The 26,335-nt window shown below is 45.0% G+C and overlaps 2 long non-coding RNA genes across 2 annotated transcripts in view; one reads left to right on the top strand and one right to left on the bottom strand.

Moving 5' to 3' along the window:
* Gm10556 (predicted gene 10556) overlaps positions 1-26,335 on the top strand; it is a 38,474-nt gene that overhangs the window by 2,515 nt on the left and 9,624 nt on the right. Inside the window, exons 2-5 of the long non-coding RNA NR_045881.1 lie at positions 4,309-4,361; positions 5,961-6,073; positions 8,058-8,157; positions 16,159-16,262. This is a non-coding gene — a long non-coding RNA (predicted gene 10556). The remainder of the gene's footprint in view (positions 1-4,308; positions 4,362-5,960; positions 6,074-8,057; positions 8,158-16,158; positions 16,263-26,335) is intronic.
* Gm34269 lies at positions 4,646-11,659 on the bottom strand. The gene is made up of 3 exons (XR_386025.3): positions 11,632-11,659; positions 10,903-10,990; positions 4,646-5,388 (listed from the first exon to the last, which is right to left on the bottom strand). It is a non-coding gene; the product is annotated as a predicted gene, 34269 (long non-coding RNA).

Genomic DNA, 26,335 nt, shown 5'->3' on the forward strand with positions numbered 1-26,335 from the left:
TCTCTCTCTCTCTCTCTCTCTCTCTCTCTCTCTCTGTCTCTGTCTCTGTCTCTCCACCCCGTGTGTGTGTGTGTGTGTGTGTGTGTGTGTGAGAGAGAGACAGAGAGAGGGGGGGTGAGTATGTGTACAAGCACATCACACATGTGACACAGGGGTCATATAAAAGTTACAGGACAATTATTGGGGGTCATCTCTCAGCATCTACCTTGTTGGGGTGCATCCCACTGTTCCAGTCAGACTGCATACTCCAGGCTGACCTGCCAGAGAGCTGGCCAGTTCTCATGTCTCCACTTCCCATCTACACTTAGGATGTCTGCACTGCTGAATGCAGCTTGAATTCTGGGATGGAACTTAGGCTACCGGCTTTGGAAGCCAGCACGTTTACCCACCGAGAGCTGGCTGGGTCCAGCACTCAACATTTTTAACTCTCTCTATAGTAAGTTTCTTCATGTCACCTATTAAAGGAGAGTTCTTGTCACAAGGCCAGCCAGCTTCTCTGTAACCAGTGTGGTGGTCGGTTCTCTTAAGGAGACCTTTAGGGTGTGAGGATTATCCAATCAGAAGAAACTGTCAAACATACCCTCCCCTTTTTCAAACTTACTGTTTTGGGTGTGTGTGTGTGTGTGTGTGTGTGTGTGTGTGTGTGTGTGTGAAGGGAGAAAACGACCAGCATTTCTGAGAATAAAAGTACAAAATGGCAGGATAAATCCTAGGAGAAAAATCATCACCCAATACATTGTTCTTCAAAGGAACCACATCCTTTGAAAGAATTTCTGGAGCAAGTTTTGTTTTGCTCCAGAAACTCCACTTAAGTGCTCTTTTGGAAAATTTAAATGCAAATTGTTGCTTGCTTCTAATTATGGTCTGGGGGGGGGGGGAGTCCTGTCCAAATGGCTTGGAGAAGACAGGGGAGGGTACAAGGCAGGTGGAGAGCTTTCCACAAGGCCTTGGTATGCCCACTCTTCCCTCTGCTTTGTAGGGCAATGGAAGCTTTCTTTAAATGAAACAGTACAATTAGCACAATAGATTTTTGTTGTTTAAGCAGAAAGCTGATCTAGGAAAGCAGGGGTTGACAGCTCTGCTCTGCTCCTCACCCCTCCTTAAGCCAGGATGTAGATGAGGCCCCTCAGTGCCATGCCCTGCTCACTACAACACCTTTCAATTTCCCAAGAGCTTCAGTTCAAACCCCCCACCAAAAAAAAAATAGTTACCCTAGTAACTACAAGTAAGTCTAAAGGCTACTTGGACCCCTTCATCTCAATGCCCATCAGCAGAGCTGTCAGGGCTCCCTAAAAAAAGCAGAACCAATAGAATACATGCGTGCGTGTGTGTGTGTGTGTGTGTGTGTGTGTGTGTGTGTATGAGCATGAGCACACATATATGTGTTTATGTTTGTATGGTTGTACATGTGTATGTATGCTGTATAAATGCATATGTTTGTATGTTTGTGTGGGTATATATGTATGAATGTGTATGAATGCATGCATATATGTGTATATTTGTATGTATGTATTCATATGCATGTGTATGAATGCATACATATAGGAGTATTGTATGAATGTGTTCATATATGTGTACGTATGCAGTCATTCCCAGGAAAAACATATGGAATGAGATTTATTTTCAAAATTTGAAACGGTGACAGTCAGGACTAGAGCAATACCATGCTCCTGAAGGCTTTGTGCTGATGGAGGGAGTCCTGCTCCTGTGCTGTCCCATAGACTAGGCACTCGCCACACTGGCTGCAAAGCCCTTGAAATGTGACTAATACAACTAGAAAGTGAATTTGGGGCTGGAGAGATGATCCAGTGGTTAAGAATACTTTACAGAGGAATTGAGTTTGGTTCCCAATACCCACATCAGATAGTTCAAAACTATAACTCCAGCTTCAGGATATCTAATATTCTTTTGTGGCCTCTGTGAGCACCTGAAAGCATACACACACACACACACACACACACACACACACACACACACACACACACACATGCACGCACACACATACACAATCTATTTTTAAAGTAAATTGAATTGTGAACTTTGCATAATCTTAATTAATTTGAGTTAAAATTTACCTGTGTGTGCAATTAGCTGTTGTTAAGGACATTGTGGTTTAAAGGCTTTGTTCTTGGGAACACTCAGAACAAGATTTCTAAGCTGGAAGCCAGCCTCTTTGATACCAATCCCAGTTGATCCTTCAAATGCCAGTCACCTCATGACATGAGGATGTAATTCCAGAGACCCATCCTACCATCACCCAGCTAAGTGTTCTCAAATTCCTTACCCATTGAAATGTCAAGAAATTGTGGTCATTGGAGGTTTTCATGGCTTGGATGTGAAATGCCTCTCACACGGGAATGTAGAGTCATGATCCCTGGCTCACGAGTGTGGAAACATGTCCCCTGGCTGGTGATGTTTGGGGAGACTGTTAAACCTGTGGCATGGGAAGCATTTCTGGCAAGGGTGGATCATTGGAGGCAAGCCTTTGAAGGTGGTAGCCCAGTCTACTTCGAACCTCTCTGCTTACTTCCTGTTTGACACTGCAGTGTGATGAACTACCAGAAGTTCTTGATACTACAAGCACAACCATCATGATCTCCTCACCATGATCAATTTTACCCTCCAAACTGTAAGTCAGTTACTTGCATCAGGGATCTTGTCACAAAAACAAGAAAAATAATTAACATAGTTATTAAAGGTACTATGCACTAAAGTTAGTACTTTTTGTGAATCCTTAGGTCCTATACTTTAAAAATAAATTTTTCTAAGGGTAGCTTGTTATGTAGCAATAGCTGACAAGTGATATCAGGTGACACTAATTGCCACCTGTCTAAGAACTGCATTGTGAAAACCATAGCTGTCGTACTTGCCCAGGAGGAGCTACACATGCCGAGCCCCATCGGAGAGCCAGAAGAAGGTGGACTTCCCAGGCTTGCATGTTCACCATTTCATGTTCCCTCCTTTGCAGACATATTCAATTACCACCAGTTAGTCTTTTGTGGAAGTGTTTTTACTGGGAAGAGTAACAACAATATGTCAAATAATATCTGGAATCCAGACGCCTGTTATAAGAAACGTGCTACACATGGACAAAGAAGCAGATAGGCTTAGGGAGGAGAGGAAATGATTGAAAAATGAGCCCATCGCCCTCTCTCATGCTCTTCAATCTGGAAGTGAAGGAGATTAGGAGAGAAAAGCTAATAAGAAAGGGAAAGAGAACACAGGGCGTCCAGCTGGGAAGTAATGAGAACCCGGTGCTGCCCTGGTTATGTCAGGACTGCCCTGAGCCAGCTGTGGAAGGGACTGGAGTTTACATTCTCTGGGATGTCATACTGAACCAAGTAGTCGCACACTTCCTGTCTAGTTTTCCCTGAAGATCAGCAGACTCTTTGGTGAAGATGTTTTTCTAAGGGTTTCAGTTCTGTTTGCTTTCCCAACTGTCAAAATGGATGCCAAGAAAACACACTGTGCTCCCGTAATAGAGGAGGAGGAAAATGGCATAAAGACAGAGCTCCCACAAGGCTCAAATGAGGCGGTGAGGATGCAGAAGCAGGCACAGGATCATGGAGGATGGCTCACCTCCAAGCTGAGTAATACAAACCAAGCTGACCCAGCAAACCACATTCCAGGTGCCCATCCTGGCTGCTGGGACTCACAGCTTCATCTTATGGAAACTGCAAGTGTGGCTGGCCTACAAGGCCATGTATAGGATGGCAGGCTGGTTTGAAGAGACAGAGCAGAAAGTAGTCGTCTTGGATAGTGTTAGTTAGGGAAGGTGATGACACAGAGACTGGGCAAGTTTGGGTGTGAGATAGCTTCCTTATTTGCATATTGACTGTGAGCTTACTTTCACACACACATACACACACACACACAGGCACACAATTGAACCATATTCTTCACACTTTATGTTTTGTTGTTTTTATTGGGGGTAGCACACATGTGTGCCAACATGTGTGTAGAGGACAGAGGATAACTTACAGGAGTCAGTTCTCACCTTCTACCATGTCAGTCTAAGGAATTGAACTCATGTCATCAAACTTAGTAGCCTTTACCCAACTCTCCCTGTGGCTGGCCCTGAACCCGGTAGTGTATGTAAGTTATTCCTGTTCTCTAAAGCACACCTCCTATGAGAAATCCATAAAAGAGTCATCAGCAGAAAAACGATTAGACTCATGGACTAATTTTTTTGCAACTCAAACTGAATGTAGCGGGAAGCAGATTCACTGTCCGTGTGCATTTGTGAACAGCCTTGCCCAGCTCTGCCCTGAATCTGGGTGATCCTGTGACCTGAGTTGTTTTGCACAGGTGTAGCACTCAGCATCGTGGGAGCAGAGCGCTTGTTTCCAGCTGAGCCCCAGGTGAGTAATGTAATCTCAAGCTATGAGGAGAGAAACAGGGGTCTCACTGTGATTCGTCAAGCAAGGGGCAAAGGGAGAAAGCTACAGCTGTAGCCCTTCTTCACCCACAGCTGGGGCAGATGTGGTGTCAGGATACTCTAAGAGAGAAATGGTAGACATTCTAACTGAAAATGAGGTTTCAGGGTTCTCTAGCGGGAAAAGACAATAGACATTCTAATTCAAAAAGGCTTAGAAAACCAAAGAAGTTCTCGTTGCATCTTACAAACTGAAGGGCAAAGGGGAAACGGGCTGCAGTTCTGGGCTGACCATGGCTCTAGTGTTTCTCTACAATTCACTGGTTGACTTATCCACCCAGCTCCTGTCCTAGAAGATGACCATATCTAGCCCAGGCCCCACGTCAATGTTCACAGGGCATCACTCTGAGTCAGATTACCTCTCAGGCACCTTGGAGCTGGGGTGAGTGAACCATGACATTTCATGTAGCTCACCCAGTGAGGGAGACATGGGTGACTGAGAACCTGGGTACCAAGTACCCAGTGTCCCAGGAAAGCCAAAGCATTTGCTGCTGCCTGTAGATGAGTGGCCATGAATAGTTTTAGTATTTTAAGAAAGTCACTTTAAAATGTCATGTTTACATGAAAATCATGGTCACATAGTAAATCACATAAGTATTTGTTGTTTAATAATAATAAATGTTCCCCAATCCACTGACCTGGAATCCTTTCAGAACTCATTTCCTCTGAAAAGTGTTACAGAGCAGTGAGTCCCAGAGTCCCGGGTGTTTGAGGCTCTGCCTTTGGTGGCGTAGTTTTCTCGATAAGGATCTGCATGATTGGTTCTTCAGCTGGTCCTAACGATCATCCACATTTGCTTATATGGAGAGATGCTCAGAAGCTGGACAGGCTACTGGTTGCTGGGCTCCAGATGGTATGCTGTGATGGTTGGACTTCTCTTGCCATATGGTCTCAGGGTCACTCCCTGAAGCACTCCTCCAGAGTTCTCTCCAAATGGTCTCCTGGGTCTCCTTCTGAAGGAGAATAGGGTACTGAAATCTCTAAAACATCAGCTGCAAGGCTTTCCTAAACCATAAGATCCAAATTATGACAATGTAACTTCCACTGCACTTCCATGTTTAAAATAAATCACAGAACAGACCATCCCAGATGAACAGTTCTACCCAAGAGCCTGAATGCTGCAAAGCCTAGTTTATTGACAGCCATGGCCTTGTTTTAGTAATGGCACTGCTGAATGTGTCACTGAACAAATGTAGTCCCCAGTTCTGTCACAACAGAAGAGAAACTGAAGCTTGCTGAGGGAAAAGCAATGGACTATGGTGGCTGCACAGACCAGAGTCCTGAGATGGACATCAGAGCCTCTCTGGACCACAGAGCCTCTCAGTAAGCCCTAGTGGTGTTTGATTCATTTTCTCATTAGCTCTCATCAGCATCCATCTTCTCTATTCTTGTCCTTTTGGTCTCCCTGTCCAGAGTAATACGTAACTCTTATCACATGATTAATTATAGGCAGAACCTCACTAAAAATAGGGATGGCGGAAGATGGTAATTAACCTGACCTATTACCAACTATTTCTTCTATCAGGCATCAGTGGTTTCATTCCTCCACTGAAAAAATTGGGTAAAGGCTCCCTAGTGCTCCAGTTTGCTCTCCTGCCCAGCCTTGTCAGCAGATCTCCTGCAGCTTGCAGATCTCAGGTAGGCAGTAAAGGTCCTCTGGAGCCTCTGAAATCCACAGATAGACAAAAGAGCTCACAACAGACTTGTAACTCCTAAGTAAGGGAGGTTCCTGGCTGGGTGATAGAAGCCGTGGGGGGCCACACGCTCTGGACAGCCTATGTGACAGGGCAAGAGAAAGGTGCTGACCCCAGCTTCCCCAGGACTCCAGGCCAAAAGCTGGCCTAGACCAGCTTCTGCCTCTGAGGGGTAAGGCAGGAAAGCTGAATTTTAAGGAATATATGCAGGGGCCTTGTCAGTCATCCAAGTGGATATATGCCAAGGTTCTTAAACACAAATATTACCCAGGCTGGCTTTCTGGACCTGGTTTTTCCAGGTCCCTGAGGCCTTTTTCAAAGAACTGAGTAAGTACACAGAGATTGCAAGTGGCCAGGAATTATTCAGAAGCAACGTGACTGAACAGATAAGATGCACTGCAAATAAGCAGCAGGCTCCTCGAGCAAAAGTATTCCAGGGCCCTAGTTATTATTTGGTGCTTCCTTTATTTGGTTCCTTTCCCATGAGGGCAGTTAAATGTTAAATGTTGGTTCTCTGTTTAATGAACAGGCTTGGGATATGTAAGCTTTTTTGTTGTACATATCATTTCCTACAATGCATCTAATTTTAATAATATACCCAATCAATTAAACATGAGCACAAAATGAAAATTAGATTTTTTCCCTAAGAATTCATTCAAAAATGATACAACCTGCCTTACTGTGCATACACCCTGATCCTAGTTAACATTGACTTTTAACCTGACACAGCCTAAAACCACCTGAAAAACAAGAATAACAATTGAGTAACAGTCTTTGTCTGATTGACTTGTAGGCTTATCTATGGGGGATTGTCTTAATTGTTAATTGATGGTGGATATCATTCCTTGGATAGGTGGTCATGGGTGATATGAGAAAGCTAGCTAAGTGCATGTAAGCTAGAAATCGAGCCAGCAAGCAAGGTTCCTCCTTACTTCCTGCCTCCAGATCACTACCCTGGCTTCCCTCATGATGAACTGCAACCTGTAATATGGATTAACCCTTACACTTCCCAGTTTGCATTTGGACAAACTTTTATCACAGCAATAGAAAAGAATCTAAGAGATACCTCAAACTGGTTCAGGCTGGATCTCAGTTATGTTCCAGATTAAGTTTGAATGAAAACTGACCACAAAGCAGGAATTACCAAGGCTTAGTTAAGAGAGGAACAAGTGGTTTATTTCATTCTTTGAAGTGGAGTGTGCATGAATCTCAGTGTAGGTGGGAGCCCTATATTGTTGACTCATTAATAGCTTATGCAAAGTGGAGTCCCAACTTGCAAGGTAATCTCTATGCCTTTCTGATGCACAAAATTAATGTCTTATGATAGTTAATTTAATAGTCCAGGTAGCTACTGAGCAGCAGGCTCATGTGACCCATAGCCTGGGTGAGATCATCCTAGACAGCTAAAAATTGAACCAAGTGACTAGTAACCACATGTAATTCAAAACTTATGATTATATCTTGATATTTTGATCTAATATTCCACTCTGTGGGTAACTGAAATGTTAGACAGCAAGACAGTAGGAAAACAGGGAGTCCTGTGTGTTTCACAACTCCTAGCAGATAGGAAGTCTTAGATTTGGTGTCTGAATCACAGGTCCAGGAACAGTGCCTTGCAGGGCATGAAATGGCCAGGCCTTCAGAGAATCAAGATATATTCCTCAATGGGAATAGTCACAGTGAGATGGAAGAGGTGCCATGGAGGGATGAAGCTGGCCTTCCCATGTGACAAGAGGCTGCAGGGATGCCAGAGTGCTGGAGTGAAGTCTCATGGTCACACTGGCAGCTCCTCCTGTGCCCCTGGTTCCTTCAGTAAAGCCTAAATGCCAGGGAGACATACAACTGGGTCCTGAGGGCAGAGCTTTGTTACAGGACTAGTGTTCTTACAAAAGAGAGCCACATTGTGTCTCTTGTTCTTTCCTCCACAGAAGGACACAGCAAGAACGCATCATCTGTGTACCTAGAAAATGTCCCACAGGATAAGGACGCATCAGCATCTTGGTTTTGGATTTCCTGGACTCTGAAATGGTGAGAAATAAATGCCTTTACAAGCTACTCAATTTGTGGTGTTTTGTTATAATACTTTGAATATATTAACATAGTTTGCATGGTCAGACATGCTGGGAAGACAGGGCTTTAGGCCTACTAGAGTCATGCTGTGAGTGACTTAAATGTTATAGTTCTCCACCTTTCCATCTCACCTGACTCTATAGCATTCCTCCACTGTAAGCATTACTGTTTTTGTTCTACTGATGCAGACTCTAAGGCCAGAGAGGTTAAGTAATCAGCCTCAAGTTGCACAGACAGTTCAAGAGAGAACTATGCCTTGCTACCCAATAGTCAGATTTCAGGAAGCCTAAAGCTGGGGATGCCAGGAAAGAAGACACAGCATGAGCCTCCTCACCAAGAGCATCCTTCCAACCAGTCTGAAAAAGCAAAAGGGCTTAACTAGGCCTGGCAAGGAGGAGGCAAGACCATCGTGGTAGACTTGAGGACAACAAACTGTTCTTTATCTTTTGGGGTGCCAGATTAAGGAAAGACACAGGGCACCAGCAGTACCACATCTTACAGAAGCTCCCAGCACAGCACCATGGCAACCAAACTGAGGGCCAATAGCAGGAGCCACTAAAGTGCAGAGCATAGGCTAAGGACCACTGCCCACTGGCTGTGAGCCCTGAGTTATACCAAGCAATACACAGGCCTTCCTGCAACCATCCAGCCCAAGGAGGAAGGAACCATCACCACTCACTCTGATGATGAGGAAACAGGCTTGGGAGGTGACCTAAGAAGAGAGATGAAGTCTTTGAGCAGCACCTCAGACCCAGCGTGGTGTCTCATGCCCCAGCCACATTTCCATGCCTTCATCTTCTCCAGACTAATAGGATACCTCCAAGGGGGGGATTTTCAATCTTGCTGTTCACTAGTGTTATCCAAGCTTTTAAATCAGTGCCAGGCAGGGTAGATATGTGATGGATATTTTGTGGAGTGAAGTAAAGAATCAGAAAGCCACAGAGGAGCCAGTAATGAACTGGTCAAGCAATTGCTCCACACATGGCCTTGCAGCTTGAAACTGAGCATTGTCTCTGTGAGACACAGCGGGTGCTCTCTCCGTGTCATTTGGGCCACAATGTGTTTGGCCACTGAGATCCATCTCAGCCCTGCCTGTTCCACACATAAATCAAGGGGAGGAAGGTGACACCTATTAGTCATAGAGAGGAGTCTATATGAGGAAGACCTGGTCCCATGACCTGGTTCCTATCACCATCCTGTAGCTCTGTCTCAGGCTCTCCCAGCAATCAGGTTCATACATAGCAGATCAACCCTTGTCTTCACCAGGTGGAATAAAACCTGTGAAGCACAGTGGGACTTCCATCCTGCTCTGTGCCACAGATCTGAAGTTTCCTTGTAAATATTACAAAATTCAACTACAGCATCCAGTGAGAACAGAGGCAGTAGTGCATAACACTACACTCCCTCACCAGAGATTGGCCTGCTTAGATATATCCCAGTGGCCAGGAACATGGGCTCAGATAGAGAGAAACACTCCTGACCACAGAGGACGCTGTTGCTGCCTGCATGGGTCATACTGACAGGCTCCATCTAGCAAGCTTGTACATTGCTCTCTGGTTTGCTGCTTGTGAATTCTTGACATTTTTAAGCCCTAAATAAGCAAAGTTAACACTGCCCATCTTGGCTGGCACTGCTCAGGGCTGTTTACTGAATAATGGAATCAGATAGTGCTAGTGAGTGAGGCCCCAGAAAGCCCTGAGTTAAACCTGTTAAACAGTGTAAGCTTCCTTTCTGATCTGAGTTTACACTGAAGTCTGTCAACTTAGAGCACAGGAGAGTGAAATGCAATTTAATGTAACACAATGGATTGTAGCACAGCATAGTGTAGCATAGTGTAGAAGAATGCAGTAATTGTGTGGCTCAGTAGGCATGGTGTATGTAGTACAATATAGTGTAGTAGAGTTGTACAGTGGAGTATGGTAGAGTGTGGTGTGGTGTAGTACAGTTTAGTGTACTATATATAGTATAGCTTAGTAAAGTATGGTTCAGTATAGTAAAGCATGGAATAACATTGTATAGTATAATATAGTATAGTGTGATATGTATAGCATAATCCAGTAGATTATGAAAGGAGGGTGAAGAATGACAGAATGTGGTGCAGAGAAATTTGGCATAGTGTAATGTTGTGTGCTTAAAATAGTCTAACAGAATGCAGTTCAACACAGTAGAAGCAGGTGGGGCATGGAAGCTTGAGATGCAGGTGTTGTATGGTCTAATATACTGTAGTCTGATGTAGTATCATGTGGAGTGGAATAATACAGCACACAGATTATGGCACACACGTCTGCAATATCTCTTAGCTACGGAAACGCCCATGCTACGAATGAAATCAGGTGGTTCCTGGGCTCTTCCCTCTGAGCCTTCACACGCTTTCACTTTTGCCTCAAGATTTGGCCTCTCTTGGATGATCTGGGCCTCACCAGTAGAGATTCAGAAATGAGGTTCTAACCTGGTAATACATTGCATTGACCATAAGCAAAGTCCCTAGAAGGCAAAGGGCTGCATGCAAACTCTCAGAGTAAGTTAAGGACAAAGCTGAACCAGCACCATGTTTCCTGAGTGAGGGTGCATGGTTTCTCTGTGAACCTGATAACACAGAACTGAGGAACACCCTCCACCAGACAGGAACATGGAAAGCATGCCCTTGCCCGCTTGAGGACTCAGCCAGTTGCTGGTTGAACCACTGCCCACTGATGGTCATACCTGTGCTGCTTGCTGTGCGTGTAGCTTGTGCTGAAAGAGCTTCCATCTGAGCCTGGACTCCAGGATGAGTGTCCCCTCCTTGTGCCAGCTTAGATATAAAGGCATGACAGGAAATGCAGCTGTCACCTACTAGCTTTGTCTCTCTCTCTCTCTCTCTCTCTCTCTCTCTCTCTCTCTCTCTCTCTCTCTCTCTCTCTCTCAGGGACCCTTAGGCTTCAAACTGTGCCTTTCAGTGGCGCACAGCAAACAAACATGCCTCCCTCTGCTTCAGTGCATGCAACTCGGATCAAGGCTACGACTCAGAACCACAGCCTAACAGTGAATTTAGGCACAAAGGCATGACAAGCCAGCTGCCTGCCTCAGCCAGGCCTCAACTATCAAAGTGGAGAACATGTGTTTGCTGTCCTAGAAGCTTCCAGCACCAGCAGTCTTTGAGTCTAAAAGAAAGGGAGCAATCCAGTGGCCCACAATCCTTTTCCTCCAAGACAGGGAAAGGAATATGGCACAATGAGCTCCCATCTCCAAATAGCCTTATATCAGCGAACAAGCTTCCTCACCAAGATACCTTTCTCTTTAGTCTCAGCCACTTGAGAGACACTGGTCATGTACAGCAAGAGCCCCAGAGTTTTTCCTGCTACCTTTCCTATCTGTCCAGATAACCTCATGCCAGGGACAGCTAGGCCTCCTGGCTCCTCACTGAGCCCTCTCCTGTATCTCTTCTCTCCTTACCTCCACCAACACCTTTCCTCCACCCTCTTTCTGGGGCATCTTACCCCCCCTGTTCAGAGGGAAGTCACATGGAGACTTTGGCTAGAACAAAGAACATTCACAAGTGCTCAGAAACCCTAAACACTGGGCTTGGCAGCGCCTGCCAGGGAGAACAGAGAATCTTCTTTCTGGGCAGGCAAGATGGAGGAAGCCTTATTAGGTCATCCAGGCTGAGAAAATCCTCAGCCTCACCCTGCTGCTCACAGGCTAGGGTGGGGCTGTGAGACTCCTGAACTGTTTTTCTCCATTCTCTTTAGCTCCTACCTCCCCATCATCCCTTTGGAGGAATCCACTCTATTCCAATGACCAACCAAGCCACCTTATTCTCTTCCAAGCCTGAAGAAGCCCAGGAAATGACTCCACCCCCCACTCCCAAATGAATTTGTTCATCCCCATCTTCCCTGCCTCCTGACCTCACGCTTCTCCCTAACACTCAGAACAGTTCCCCATCCCATACAGCTTTCTTACTTATCACAGTCTTGTCTGTGTCCCCCACTCACATAAAATTCCTTGACCAAGTATTGGCTCTGTATAGTTCATGTACATATCTCAAAGACAGCTTCAGTAAATATTTATTGAATGAATGTCTTACACACTAAGATAACCTTGGAGTTCATAGTCTCTGCCCACACTTCTTACTCTAGCCATGTTTACACAGAAAACCACCCCATCATGCAGAGATGAGCACGTGAGCCCTGCCATTCCTCACCCCTCTCTGGCTTTGCTCTTTGCATCTTCATGGGCCAAGTAGGCTGCTCTAACTAAACCCTGTCCTCAATTTACTCGTGCCATGGGCAAATAGATCCCAAAGTCTGTAAATGATTCCCACAACCTGTGAGACAGAGCAAACATCAACAAGTCAGTGTTGACTGCACAGCCCAGTAGCTCTGAGAACCCCTGTTCTAGTCAGGACCTTGCATCCTACCTCCAAAGCAGATTTTTCCAACCGTCATCATATGGTTTCAATCTAGAATGTTTGCCATAGGCTAGTGTGTTGAATATTTGTTCCCTAGCTGGTTGTCTTTCTTTTGGAAGGCTGTGTATTCTTTAGTAGGTTGGTGGACTAGCAGAAGGAGGTTACTAGAGATGTTTGGGAGCTCCACCTTGGTCCCTGGTCCTGGCCTTTCTACTTCCTAATCCACCAGTGGGTGAACAGCCACCATCACACGCTCCACAGCCATGCACTGCAGTACCTCCTTGGCTGTAATGCCTGAAACCATAGACAAAATTCAATCCGTTTTCCTTTAAATTGCAACTGTTTGAATATTGATGGCGATTACACAAAAGTAATCCATACCTGTCACCTCCCACCCACCAGAACTGTTTTCTCTGCTAGACTAAGGCCTGGGGGCCTAATAGAACTTGCTGTATCACCTCCACGAGCAGGTTTATTTTCTACAGACAAGCAGGATGAGAGATTGCATACTTGCTGGAAAACCGCCTATATCTAGGGTACTAAGGGATGGCCAACCAGACAGCCTGGATCTTCTATCTATAAACCTAATTGTACTTGTTCAAATGTTAATTTGTATTTTCTTATCATCAAATAGCAACACATCTTTACAGAAAATGCTGCTCTCACATTATACTTTAAAGAAACCAAAGAAGAGATAAGGACAGAGTTCAGTAGTAGAGCATTTGTCCAGCATGCACAAGACCCAAGGTTTAATCCCTGTAATACACGACACACACACACACACACACACACAGAGAGAGAGAGAGAGAGAGAGAGAGAGAGAGAGAGAGAGAGCGCAAAACATTTAAAGACAGCTCATGAAGCTAGATAATCCTCCATATATTTTATAAATTTTTATTTTTCTAGAAAATTCTTCCTCAATTTAAGTTGAAGTCCTTCATGAAACTTAAAATGACTCTTCCAGTGTGAGGCATCGTCTAATACCTTTCTCCCGTGATGGCTGTCAGACTCTCTTTTAAGCACATTTCACATTTAAGACCCTGCACCTCTTCAAACAATCCACAATGACACTGTTCCCAAAGTTACCTTCACGTGAGCCACCTCTCCTGGACTGGGTAGCTGAAGTTGGAAAGCCTGGTGCTCCAGACCTTGTCTGTCCATCAAGGCTGAGATTGACATGCTGACTTGTCCCTCAGGAGTCACAGACTGATGTTTGTTCCTAGGCAGTGAAAACTTTAAGTGTTTTAAGAGGTGAAAGCCAGTAAGGGGGATTTATAAAGTTAGGACTACCCTTGAGAAGTGACTACTGCCCTAGGTCTCACTGGATCTTAGTGCCCACAGAACACGTTCTTACCATAGAGAGCCTGGTCCCTCCCTGCTTTCTCTTGCATCCAGCCAACCATGTTGTGGGGCAGCCACAGAACCCTTGATAGATCCTTACCATTCTGCTTGGACTTATCAACCAGCCACGAGCTTTCACAGTATATGCAGGTGAGCACATATATGTGTACAGCTGTTCTGCACAGAGAGCTGGACATTTGTCACAGAGTCCAATAATAATGAAATTCAGTCCTGTTCTCTCATCCAATGCTTTATCAACACACAGCATGCACACACACACACACACACACACACATCCGCGTGCACGACTGTGTATACAAGTTTGTGTACCATGGTTCTTGGGTGACAGTCAGAGGATATTTCTCAGTAGTCAGTTCTCTCCTGCTATCCAATGGGATCCGGGGATCAAGTTCAGACTGCCAGGCCTGCATACAAGTTTCTCTGCCACTATTGGCGGAGCCATCTAGCTGGCCCATGAGTCAGTTATTGATTTATTCTGTGAAGACTGTATCTAGTTTCTGCTCTAGGCCTATTCATAGCTCATTTATTTCTCAAAACACTGCATCTGGCAGTTATAAGATTGTTTCTTGTCTCTATTAGAAAGTCCTATTGAAAAGTTATTTTAAATAAGGGCAGGGGAAACGTTAGCTAGGAAGTAAAAGTAAATGCAGCCAAGGGTTGGGGAGGTGATTCGTCCGTAAAGTGCTTGATGAACAAGTATGAGGACCTGAGTTTAGATCCCTAGGCTCATTTAAAAAGCCAGGTGTTGTGACACATGCCTGCAATCTTGACACTGGGAAGGCTGAGGCAGGAAGATCTCAGGGCCATGCTATTCAACCAGTCTAAGCAAACTGGTGATATTCAGGTTCAGTGAAAGACTACCTTAAAACCATGTAGAGTCTCTATGTGCACACACATGAGTACCCCTACACCCACACACAGAGTAGAGGCAATCATAATTTGTCTTACTGCCACGGTCTGTAAGCTTCCTTTCAATGTGTGGGTATGAGTCAAGGAAGGCAGAATCAGTCATCTGGAGACAGAGCCAGCAGCATTAGCATAATCTGATGATGACTCGGACCATTTTGGAAGATTCCTTATAGCATATGCGTACCAGAACCATAGCGACATAGAAATATACACAGGGAAAGTGAGTCACTTTCTCAGGAAAATCAGTCTTGTAAGCACTTGGCATTTCTTCTTCATCCCTGCAGGCCTCCAAATACTCAAGAGTTTTCTCAAGTTTATGGAAATTCTCATGTTTCCTCAGCAAGTGTCCATTTCACAACTGTTAGCATCTTTGCCTAAAGACACAGGCATCAATCGTTATTTGCTCATTCACTGGCAAACTACCACTTATGACCTCAATCTTCATCTGATTCTCATCAAACATGTGGTTCATGTATAAAGGGAAGCCAAGCGAGCATTTATAAGGGCATCGCAGACATACCTTAGCAGGTGCCACGTTGTATATAAAAGTAATAGAAGTGTTACTCCATAAAGTAGCCAGCTGTTACAGCTGCTATGGGTTTGGTTTTTTGTTTTTGTTTTTGTTTTGTTTGTTTGTTTTTTGTTTTTGTTTTTAAGTTAAACTATTTAATTAACTACAATTTGAAATATTCTCTTTTTTTAGGTATTTTCTTCATTTACATTTCCAATGCTATCCCAAAAATCCCCCATACCCTCCCCCCGCCCCAACTCCTCTACCCACCCACTCCCACTTCTTGGCCCTGGCGTTCCCCTGTACTGAGGGATATAAAGTTTGCACGACTAATGGGCCTCTCTTTCCACTGATGGCCGACTAGGCCATCTTCTGATTCATATGCAGCTAGAGACACGAGCTCCGAGGGGTACTGGTTAGTTCATATTGTTGTTCCACCTATAGGGTTGCAGATCCCTTTAGCTCCTTGGGTACTTTCTCTAGCTCCTCCATTGGGGTCCCTGTGATCCATCCAATAGCTGACTGTAAGCATCCACTTCTGTGTTTGCCAGGCTCCGGCATAGCCTCACAAGAGACAGCTATATCTGGGTCCTTTTATCAAAACCTTACTAGTGTATGCAATGGTGTCAGCGTTTGGAGGCTGAATATGGGACTCACATGATATGTACTCACTGATAAGTGGATATTAGCCCAGAAACTTAGAATACCTAAGATACAAGATACAATTTGCAAAACACAAGAAACTCAAGAAGAACGAAGACCAACGTGTGGACACTTTACCCCTTCTTAGAATTGGGAACAAAACACCCACGGAAAGACTTACAGAGACAAAGTTTGGAGCTGGGATGAAATGATGGACCATCTAGAGACTGCTGCTATGGGTTTTATGGAGAGGTATGTATAAGAAGTCAGTCCCTGGGCCATCTCAACATCTTGTCAGCTATCAGTAGGAGATGCTGAACAATGCGGATGTTGAAACATCTAAAACATCCCAATCCAGGAAAATAGTAAGGCCCTGGGCTCTCTGCACACCTGAACATATGGAAAGTGAGTTAATTTTATTCCAGTTATATTGCAGGCAAATGAGAGTCTGTTGTTGCCAATGTGAAAAGCCAGAACATCATCCAGACACAACAAAGCTATTGATTTATTATAAATTTTCCATATGAAAAGGGGAAAGTAATCTAATTCTGGGAGCAGAGCCATTCCTTCGTTACTGTCAGAGCAGTAGACAGCTGCCTTCAAGGTCTAATTTCATGAGCTGCAGTCTGTCACGGTGCTTAAAATTTCCACTGTTAGGAATTCTCCACTCTATCCAGTCACTCTATCTCCATGGGTTCCAAAATATCCTCTGCAGCTTCCCAACATGGACACATCCAGGGATGGGATGCTAACTACTATACAAGATGTTGATTCTAGAAAATTCTTCCCCAATTTGAGTTGAAGTCCTTCATGAAATTTAAAACGACTCTTCCAGAGTGAGGCATCGTCTAATACCTTTCTCCCGTGATGGCTGTCAGACTCTCTTTTAAGCATATTTCACATTTAAGACCCTGCACCTCTTCAAACAATCCACAGTGACACTGTTCCCAAAGTTACCTTCACGTGAGCCACCTCTCCTGGACTGGGTAGCTGAAGTTGGAAAGCCTGGTGCTCCAGGCCTTGTCTGTCCATCAAGGCTGAGATTGACATGCTGACTTGTCCCTCAGGAGTCACAGACTGATGTTTGTTCCTAGGCAGTGAAAACTTTAAGTGTTTTAAGAGGTGAAAGCCAGTAAGGGGGATTTATAAAGTTAGGACTACCCTTGGGAAGTGACTACTGCCCTAGGTCTCACTGGATCTTAGTGCCCACAGAACACATTCTTACCATAGAGAGCCTGGTCCCTCCCTGCTTTCTCTTGCATCCAGCCAACCATGTTGTGGTACAGCCACAGAACCATTGATAGATCCTTACCATTCTGCTTGGACTTATTAGCCAGCCACCAGCATTACAAGCAAGTGAACCTTTTTTCTTTATCCATCATCTAGCTTCAGGTGTTCTGTTATAGAAACAGAGAAAGTCATACTAAGGCAGAGATGCCAAGAGCTTCATAGATTTATTTGATTTCTTTCTTTCAGTGTGTTCTGTGATGGTATTTGCAGTTTGAGATAACTATATTGTAAGATCTTATAGATATTAGAGCTGACTAAGCACCCTTGAATTTTCAGTGTTTGGATTCTTAATCAGTCAAATCCCTTGCACCCTACTTGTATATGCATTATATGTCCAATTAATCTCAATTCTTTATTATATACTCTGCCACCACCCTTGTAAATGTGGAAGTCTTCCTTGCAAGGTTCACATTATTTATAAATGATAAATTCTTTTAATTTCACAATCCAGCTCAAATGTGAGATAAGGAACTCAGATCCCAGAGATCTATAGCCAGACACAAATACACATTCAGCTGCTTGCTCACTCCTGGCCTGGTTCTTTGTATTACTCTCAGAACATACAGTAGAGGGTTTTATTTCCTCCTTTCCCCTCCTTCCCTCCCTTCCTTTTCAGAGTCTCAGTAGAATTTGAATGGGATGCGGAGCCTGAGCTTGCTCTCACCAGCCTTGCCACCTCCCTGGCTATTCCTTCTTCATAGCTTTGATGCTCTTCTGACTGGACAACCAGATTCTTCTACTTTATGGAGCTTTCTGGAGTAGGAGCCCATTTTCTATCGCCCAGAGCAAACCTTCCCCACCCCTCCCTGGCTGGTTTTCTTCCCAATGGGACATTGGCCATTTCAGCTAGTGCTTTTCACAAACTTCACCTTACCTAAGGCCATCTAGCTAGCTCTTGCTGGGCCCTGCTGGTTTTCATCTCCTTCCTTTGTCTACCTCTCTCAGCTCTTCGGATGTAGACTCCATGGAAAGACTACCACACAGCCACATCGCTTGCTGTGGAACTGCTCCTGGTGGGAAGATGCCACTCACACAGGCTGTGCTGGACAGTCTCACCCTAGATCCAAGCATGAAGTAGCTTGAAGTAGTGGAGACTTAGCTTTGACAAAAGAAAAGTGTGCCCTTTGCCACAGGCCCCCAGAATACCCTTCCTAGTAAGCAGCTCATTGCTTCCCTGGGGGTGTTAGTCACTGTGTGGTTTAATAGTGTGATCTGTGGTTGGGCTCTGGGACACACCATGTCAGTTTCAACCTCTGGAGGCATTAGATGAATCCTCTGTAAGAGGCTGAAGAACAAAGTTAATTCACATGGGTGCTACGTGACAGAAGCTCAGGAAAACCATAGATACCCATAGCTTCAGAGCCTTCCCCAGAGTGACATGATTTTTTTGTGCGTTGTCATGGCTAGAAGGAAGAAATTGCATGGGAGACATTGATTTTATTTTATAAATTTCATCTGTTCAAAAAATTTTATAACTGTAAGGATTGTACTTTGTGAGTTTGGGGGGTCATTCTAGGGAATTACTCAAACAGAGGGTGATGCTGGCAACCCTGAACCATTGTTATCTGAATTAAGGAAATTTTGTGTTCTCTAGCTCTTGGCCAGGTCCCCTTGGTTTAAGAGATAATTGCCTACCTTGTTTAGTTTTAGCTCTCTTCTTGAAATAAGTCCCCAGTGATAAAAGGGTGCACATCTCATACTTCTGATGACACTCATAGGGGTACAGGTGGGCAGAGCTTGAATATATGTGCTAGCATACACACACAAACTGAGCAAAGCCAAGGTCCCAGGCACCAGCCATGAGCAGAAGGAGAGGCCTGCAGTCAAAGCCAGGAGTCTCTAGGCTGGTTTCCAGTGTTGAAAACCCAAGAGGTGAGAATTCCACATCTGAACCCAGACCTCAGGGTCTCTATTAAGGTATGCTTTCTTCAAAGCAGCAAGAGAGAACATATTTAATTTAATTTAGCAGGTTGTTTGTCTGACTTAGGCCTGCAAGTATCTAGACACATGGTATGCAGGGCTGTCTCTGTCCTCTTGCCTCGGGCCTAGCACTGTCAGGTGTGTGTTTGTGGCGTTGTAAGAATTTTGATTTTAGAAGCTCCTGCTGGCTGTTGTTGAGGCAGGTAGCTAAAGCTTAACAGAGCACTGCTACTTCATTTTCTCAGGCTACCTCAAAAGAGGCTGCCAAAGTGGAATGCTATTTGTGTTACTTTCTCCTGAGATTTTGAGGGCTAAGAACTAGTAAACACTCCTCAGTCTCATATTCTGGAGTGAGACATTAGACCTTTGCTTCAAGTTACATAATGAGACAGACCCAAATTTAAGGCTGCAGAACCCGGCATTTCTCAAAAATGCAGCTTAGAAATGTGTGCAGTGTGCAGAGGAAGTGGCTCGCCAGCACTTGTGTCTAGGGTCTCAGCTGGGATACCACCCAGCTTTAGCCAGACTTGGGTCTGGCTAGGATGGCTGTTGTCCTCTCAGTGGCTTTGTTCTTCAACTGTCCCTCTCACAACATGGAGAGGCAGAAGTGAGGGTGAGGGTGAGTGAGAGGAAGAAGGAGAAGGTGAGGGTGAGGGTAAGATAATCTTGAGCCAGTATGGCATCACTCTGAACTGCCCAGCAGCCTGAGAGCTGTCAGGTTAGAAACAGCTCTGGGAAGGTATAGAAATACAGAGGTTCTGCTCACATGCTTTTCCCTCAGGTTCAGTAGGTCTTCAAGGAGACACCATGGTCTAATCCATTGTCCCAACTTGGATTTTGACTCTCCTGAAAAACGTAACATGTGGCATTTGTCTCCCAGCCGCTGCCATCAAAGCTAAGGAGAACCAGGCTGTTGACCATACATGTTCCTAGAGGCACAACAACAAAGAGATGGTGCCTGGTGATCAGGCACTTACCATGTGGCTCTGTGTGCTGTGGGGTCCTTTTCTATGACAATGATGTCCTCTCATTTTCTAGCCCCACCAGGTTTTTGGTATTTTGTACCTAGAAACAGAGCTCTGGATTGTATTTTTAAAATTTAGACCTTAAAATCTTCTCCCAATATTTTCCCCTAGCTCTTTTGTCTATAGTGGAGCATCGACATGCTGTGCACACTGTGGCCAGGAAAGGTGATAGCATAGTCTTCATGGGCATGCAGTATTCAGTGTGCTTGCACATAGACTCCTACAGGTGGACAGGCACCCACCCACACATTGAGAGCTCCTGCATCTGGGCAGCTGTGTCTGTAGTGACTCCTGCATGCAGACAGGCTTCCTCTATCCGAATGTGGGCACTCTATATCCACACAAGGACAGGGTCCCCATACTTCTGCTCATGGATAGGTTCCATCTGCATATGAGCACTCTCTGCCTGCACTCAGGATCTATATGTGGACAGACATTCCCAGGCCTGTTCTTGCTTACTCATTTGGGGGCTGCCCAGCCAATGGCAGAAAATGGGTCCAGGCTGTAAAGACTGAGTGAGAGGGACAGAAGGGGATGCCTAGCCTCTAGACACAGGAAGTGAAGACCATGCAGTCCCATGTCTCAGGCTTCCATGAGGCAAGTGAGTCAGAGAGCAGTAAGGTAGGGAGCTCAGTGACAAGGGTGACACAGGTTGGTATCTTCCCACTAATGTGTGACCCAGACCCATTCCCACCAGCATCTTTTCTCACTGAGGTTTCTCTCTATGCTTATGATGTATAGAACGGTATCCTCTGTGGGGACTTTGAGCATTATCAAGCTGAGTAGTGTATGGCTGGACAGAGAATGGCTTTTTTCCAGAGGGAAGCAAAGAAGATTTTGAATTTGCATTTAGATTTCAAAGGAGCATCTGGAATGGTTGTTTATGCTGCCTGCCTGAATCTAAGCTTTTTTGAGCTTCTTCTCTTATCTCCCTCCATGTGGAATTTTCCAGGAAGTCAGTTTTAAGTGGGTCCCAAAGTGGGTCCACCATGGCCACAAGAGATATACTTTGAGCATTAACTTGAGCCACTTGCTGTGATGTTCACCAGTTTGCAAGAGTGAGGTGCATGGATCTAAATGTCAAGTTGTAAGCATCTTTCCCTGATGCTGCCCCAGCTGAGGGTACAGACTCACTCTCCAGGTGTCAATCCTGTTAAACATGTGATAACCAACCTTATTGAGAACAAGCCACCCAGCGAGCATCAGCCAATGCCACAGCACCACCAACCTCCCTGGAAATGCCCTATCACTATGGAGCAAAGACAAGCCACCTTTGCCAAGGCCAGCCAGAATCAATTAGAATCATAATACAGTGTTAAGGCACCTGATACTAGTGACCTTCAGGGTGTTGTTTCATTTTTCTTTAGTAATATCGTCTCACTATCCACTGTTGAATCACAATTAATTGGCTGTTTTGTTAATCAAATACATGTTAAGAAAGGTAAGTAGGCAGAGTAGGATATGTGATGGTTAGTTTTAAATGCCAATTTGCCACAACTCAGAATCACCTATAAAAGAACAGACATGGGGAATTACTTGAATCAGGTTTGCCTATAAGTATGTCTTATGTTCCTATTGTTGATTGAGGTAGGAGAACCAGCCCGCTGTGGACAACCATTCCCCAGGTAAGTGGGTAGTGTGACAAGTACCCTTCCTGTTGCTTCCTGGAGCTGCTGGGAATTGAAAGAGACAGGGAACTGAAGGGACGTCCTGCTTCTGTTAAATGGGTCACAGGGCACCATTCTTGCCTAGGCACTGGCTGGGAGGGGAACAGAAAGTCACAATATGAGGAACTTTGTGGAAAGATGCAACAGTGTCTCTAACAATAATTTCTTTTCCCAGTGGCTGAGTATATTCACACAAGAGCTGGCATGGTGGCCAGAACTCTTCTTACAGTAGAAATTGACTCCATATAGGACACCAGCTTTGAAGATGCTCTGGAAGGCATGGGCAACAGGTCAACCTCATCCATATCTTCCTTCAAAATGAGGATTTCATATGTCCCAGCTCATGTGTCCTGTGTGTTTAGAATTGAGAGACACAAGAATCCCAAGGTTACCCAACGACAATGGCAGCTCAGAGTCATCATGCTTTGATGGCAAGCAACACAAAACATGAAGTCCACTCACCATGAAAGAAACTCATTGCAAGTAACTGCTAGAACATGTGGAATTTTAGAAGCAGACCGTTCTTGGTGCTTGAAAGAGTGGAAAAGGTTTATCCAAGTACAGCCATTTAGATGGGTAAATCACCAATGGCTCTCTGTCTTTTCAGCAATGTTCTTCCCAGATACAAGGAGAGTTTGTACCCCAGAGATGAGCCTAAGTTCTGAAGAGCTCACTGATTTGCTGTGTCAAAGATATCCCTTAGCTAGAAAGGCACACAATGCTATGAATAGCAGCCTCATACAGGAGAAATGATACTGCCTACTGCCTGCAAGTCAGAATGTTATTCCTAAAAAAAGTGCAATACATGTTGGGAAACACAAGAAGAGTGACCTTGTTCCACCTAGCCCAGACTCTCTCTGCTTGGTTTGGATGTGCTCTGTCCCCTGGAAGTTCATGAATTAGGTACTTGGGTTCCTATGTAGCCTTGTCAAGTGGCAATAGGACATATTAGAGGTAAGGCCTTATAGGAAATTGTTAATGGAGACACTATCCTCAGAAGGAATTAATGTAGGGTCATGACACCCTATTTGGGTCTTACAAGTCATTCTCTGTGACTTTCTGCCTCATTATGTGATCTCTCTGTCTCACATGTACTCTCACCAATGAGATGTCATCTACCACAGGGACTTCACTAGAACCAAGCAGAAGCCTTGATCCTCCGGGATTGTGAGCTAAATGAATCCCTTCTTTAACAAAGTACTCCGCCTCAGGTATTTCATTATAGTAATGGAAAGTAAGCTAACCTAAAGGGTTCTGTACTCCTGCAAGACTCTGTATCAACAGCAGAATTACCCTAATCTGCCGGACAGATGCTTCTATGGAGAACATCTGAGACAATAGATAGAGAGAGCTTCTCCTCTGAGCCAAGGGTGGAGCCAGCTGGAAAAAGGCCTTCCAGTCCTGAGGAGGCTGGGGTTCCACAATTATTTATTACCTCCTGGCCTGCTTTTTACAGGACATTTTTGCCTAGGCCATGGATTTGATAACAAAGGCAATAAAGTGGGGTAAATGTGATTTAGTAGAACAATATGGCAGGATGATGTCATCTGTGTAGTAAACAAGGGAGCTTTGGGGTCATAAATAGTCTTTTTACAGCGACTGTGAGTGGGTCTGAGAGCAGATGCGTAGTAAACAGGATCACTTTATAGAAATTTCTTTCCTTTCCAAAGGATGGGAAAACCACATGTGACCTGCTCTTCTGGGCTTCATTTTGTGGTTTTTGTTGGGTTCATTTAACTCTTCTTTGGTCACCTAGTAGAGTGGGCCTTGTTAAGCATTGCCTGTTTTTGTGCACTCCAACTATTAGGCATTGGAGATGGCTCAGCTAGTACTCCTTCCTGCAAGTTGTCCTTTGACTTCCACGTGTATGCTATGGTAATGCCATGCATGAACATGCTCATGCACATAAACACACAGAGTAATAAATGCAATTAAACATTTTTTGAAGGCATGGTCCAAGAAATCTGAGTCATTTAGTTAGTTCCATTTCTAAGGCTGCTATGTTTGTGAGTCTAAATTTCACATCCCTTGCAGGCTCTGCTCTCTTCCCACTGTCTTCAGTCTTTGGCTTAACAAACCCAGAGCCATTCTTATCTGGGTCTTTTGGTCCTCTGGGCATTCTTGTCACAGTAACAGAAAACTGACTAATACACATGACTGTTCCCATTTGACAGCTAAAGAAGCCAAAACTCAAAAGGCATAATTTGAGCACAAGATTTCACAGCTCATAGGCAGTTGAGTTGGCATACTCGGTCCACTGTCCCTGAGTCCCATCCCCATCCATGACCCTCTCAACATGCCTGCCTCCCTGCTGGCAGGGGCTTCTTTCTCGTTTCCCAGGAACACTTGGTAAACCCCTTCTCTCATCTTTTGCTAAACAAAAAGAAAATGTTTGTTATTTCTGATGAAAACTGGCTCCTCTGTAGCAAGGAGAACAGCAGTCATGGCTTGGCTCTGTAGAGTTGGGCTTTTACCCACTCCTGATTCCTGCCAGCAGATAAATGAGTGAAAGGTCAATATTGAACCATCAGCAGCTCCCATTACAGTTGCAGGGCCCCATGGGCCCATCCTGGTCTCACCTGAATCCTTTGATTAAGGAAGCAACTAGAATTTACATCTGCTGAATTTACAGCACATTCCTCAGCCCTCAGCTTTCCCATGGTGTAATAGTATTTTACCTCTACATCACATTTCAATTTTATCCAGCAACCTTGGATACAATTAACACTGCACTAATCTGTTGTTCCAGACAGACTGGCAGAAGTCCACTGGACAAGTTCAAGAGGCTGGAGAGACTGCCTCTCTGGAACCTCATCTTGACAGCACTGTCTGTCCCAGTCATTAACCTTAATTTTTGTTAGTAGGCAGAAAAATCATAGCACAGCTTAGATCTGTTTTAGACTAGGGGACAAGAGAAAAAGAGTCTAGGGGTAGGCTAAGATGGGAGGCAAAGAGGAGCTATTTGCTTTCCTGTGCTCAGATGACAGAAAGGGGGGGGGGGCAGTGCAGAACTGCCCTGCAAGCAGAACATCCTGCTTCCCCAGAACCCCAAGCACATACTGCCCTGGGCTTGCTCAGAAGGACGAAGGCCAGCGTCAGAATGGTGTCTGAGGACAGCTTGTGTCGGCACTGCTGGAACCTCCCAACCGTGACTTGGGCTTGGAATTGAGGTCCTGTTTTCCATTGCTCCCTGCCAGAGCCCCTCAATTACAATCCCAGACAGCCCTGTGGAGGCAGCCCTGGACTGCCTGTGAAGAGCTGGCTGGCAGGGGCTGATTTCATGGGGCTTTAGAGATGCAGGCCAGCAGAGCAGAGGGCCAGACTGCTGCCTTCTTTCTTTCTTTTTTCTTTTTTTTGTTCTTGGCAGCTGTACTGAGCTCTGAACTACTTTCCAGATGGACTCCCTCTCCTAGTGGTTTCTTAGGGCCACCCAGTCTTGTGTCAGGTGCAGGGTGAAGAAGGTGCAGAACCAGTTTGATGGACCTCCTGAGGAGGGACCTGCAGGCCTGCATCCTGATCAATCCAGATAGCCAAGTAAGGCAAAACTGCAAGCAGGGTGGAGGAGCCGTCACAGCACTGGATTCAAACACTTTACACTTAGATAATGGTTCAGCAGGTGTGAGGATCTGAGTTCAGCTCTGCACATAAGCTGCATGGAGTAGCACCTGTCTGTAATCCCATTGGTCCTGTAGTGAGATGGAGGCAGAAATAAGAGAATCCCCCAAAATTCATAGACTAGCTAGCCTGCAGAACACAACTGCCAACAAGAGACCTTGTCTCAGACGGATGAAAGGCAAGAGTTGATATTCAAAATTATCTTTTGATGTCCCCCTACACACAGAGAAAGACAGACAGAGTGGGGAAGGGGGACGGGGACGGAGAGGGAGAAGGAGGGGGCAGAGGAAGGGAGAACATATCTTTGCATGCTTGCTTTTCATAAAATCATTCTCAAAAGGAGTTACTGGGTAGTAAGAGATGACCTCAAACTACCTAGTGGAAAGTTATTCCACTTTCAATTTCAGACAGCTGTATCATGCACAGGGACTGACAGCGAATCACCCAACAGCAACTCCCAGCAATTTCCAACCTTTCCTATTCCAATTGGACTTTATTGTTGTTCTAATTTGCATATCTAATATCTTAGCAATGAGAGATATTAGCTGTGTGGTATCCTCTTGAGAGTAGTCTGTCTTCAGTCCCTTCTTATCTTCCTCTTATTGGTTTATAGCCACTAATGTGGGGGCATGTGTGTTTGAGTGTGCACATGTGTGTAAAAGAGAGACACGGACAAACAGAGACAGAGGCAGGGGCAGGGGCAGGGACGGGGGCAGGGACAGGGACAGGGACAGGGACAGGGGCAGGGGCACGGACACGGGCACGGGCACAGGCACGGGCATGGGCATGGGCACGGGCACAGACAGAG

This window comes from Mus musculus, chromosome 18 (genome assembly GCF_000001635.26).
Source record: "Mus musculus strain C57BL/6J chromosome 18, GRCm38.p6 C57BL/6J".
Classification (NCBI taxonomy): domain Eukaryota; kingdom Metazoa; phylum Chordata; class Mammalia; order Rodentia; family Muridae; genus Mus; species Mus musculus.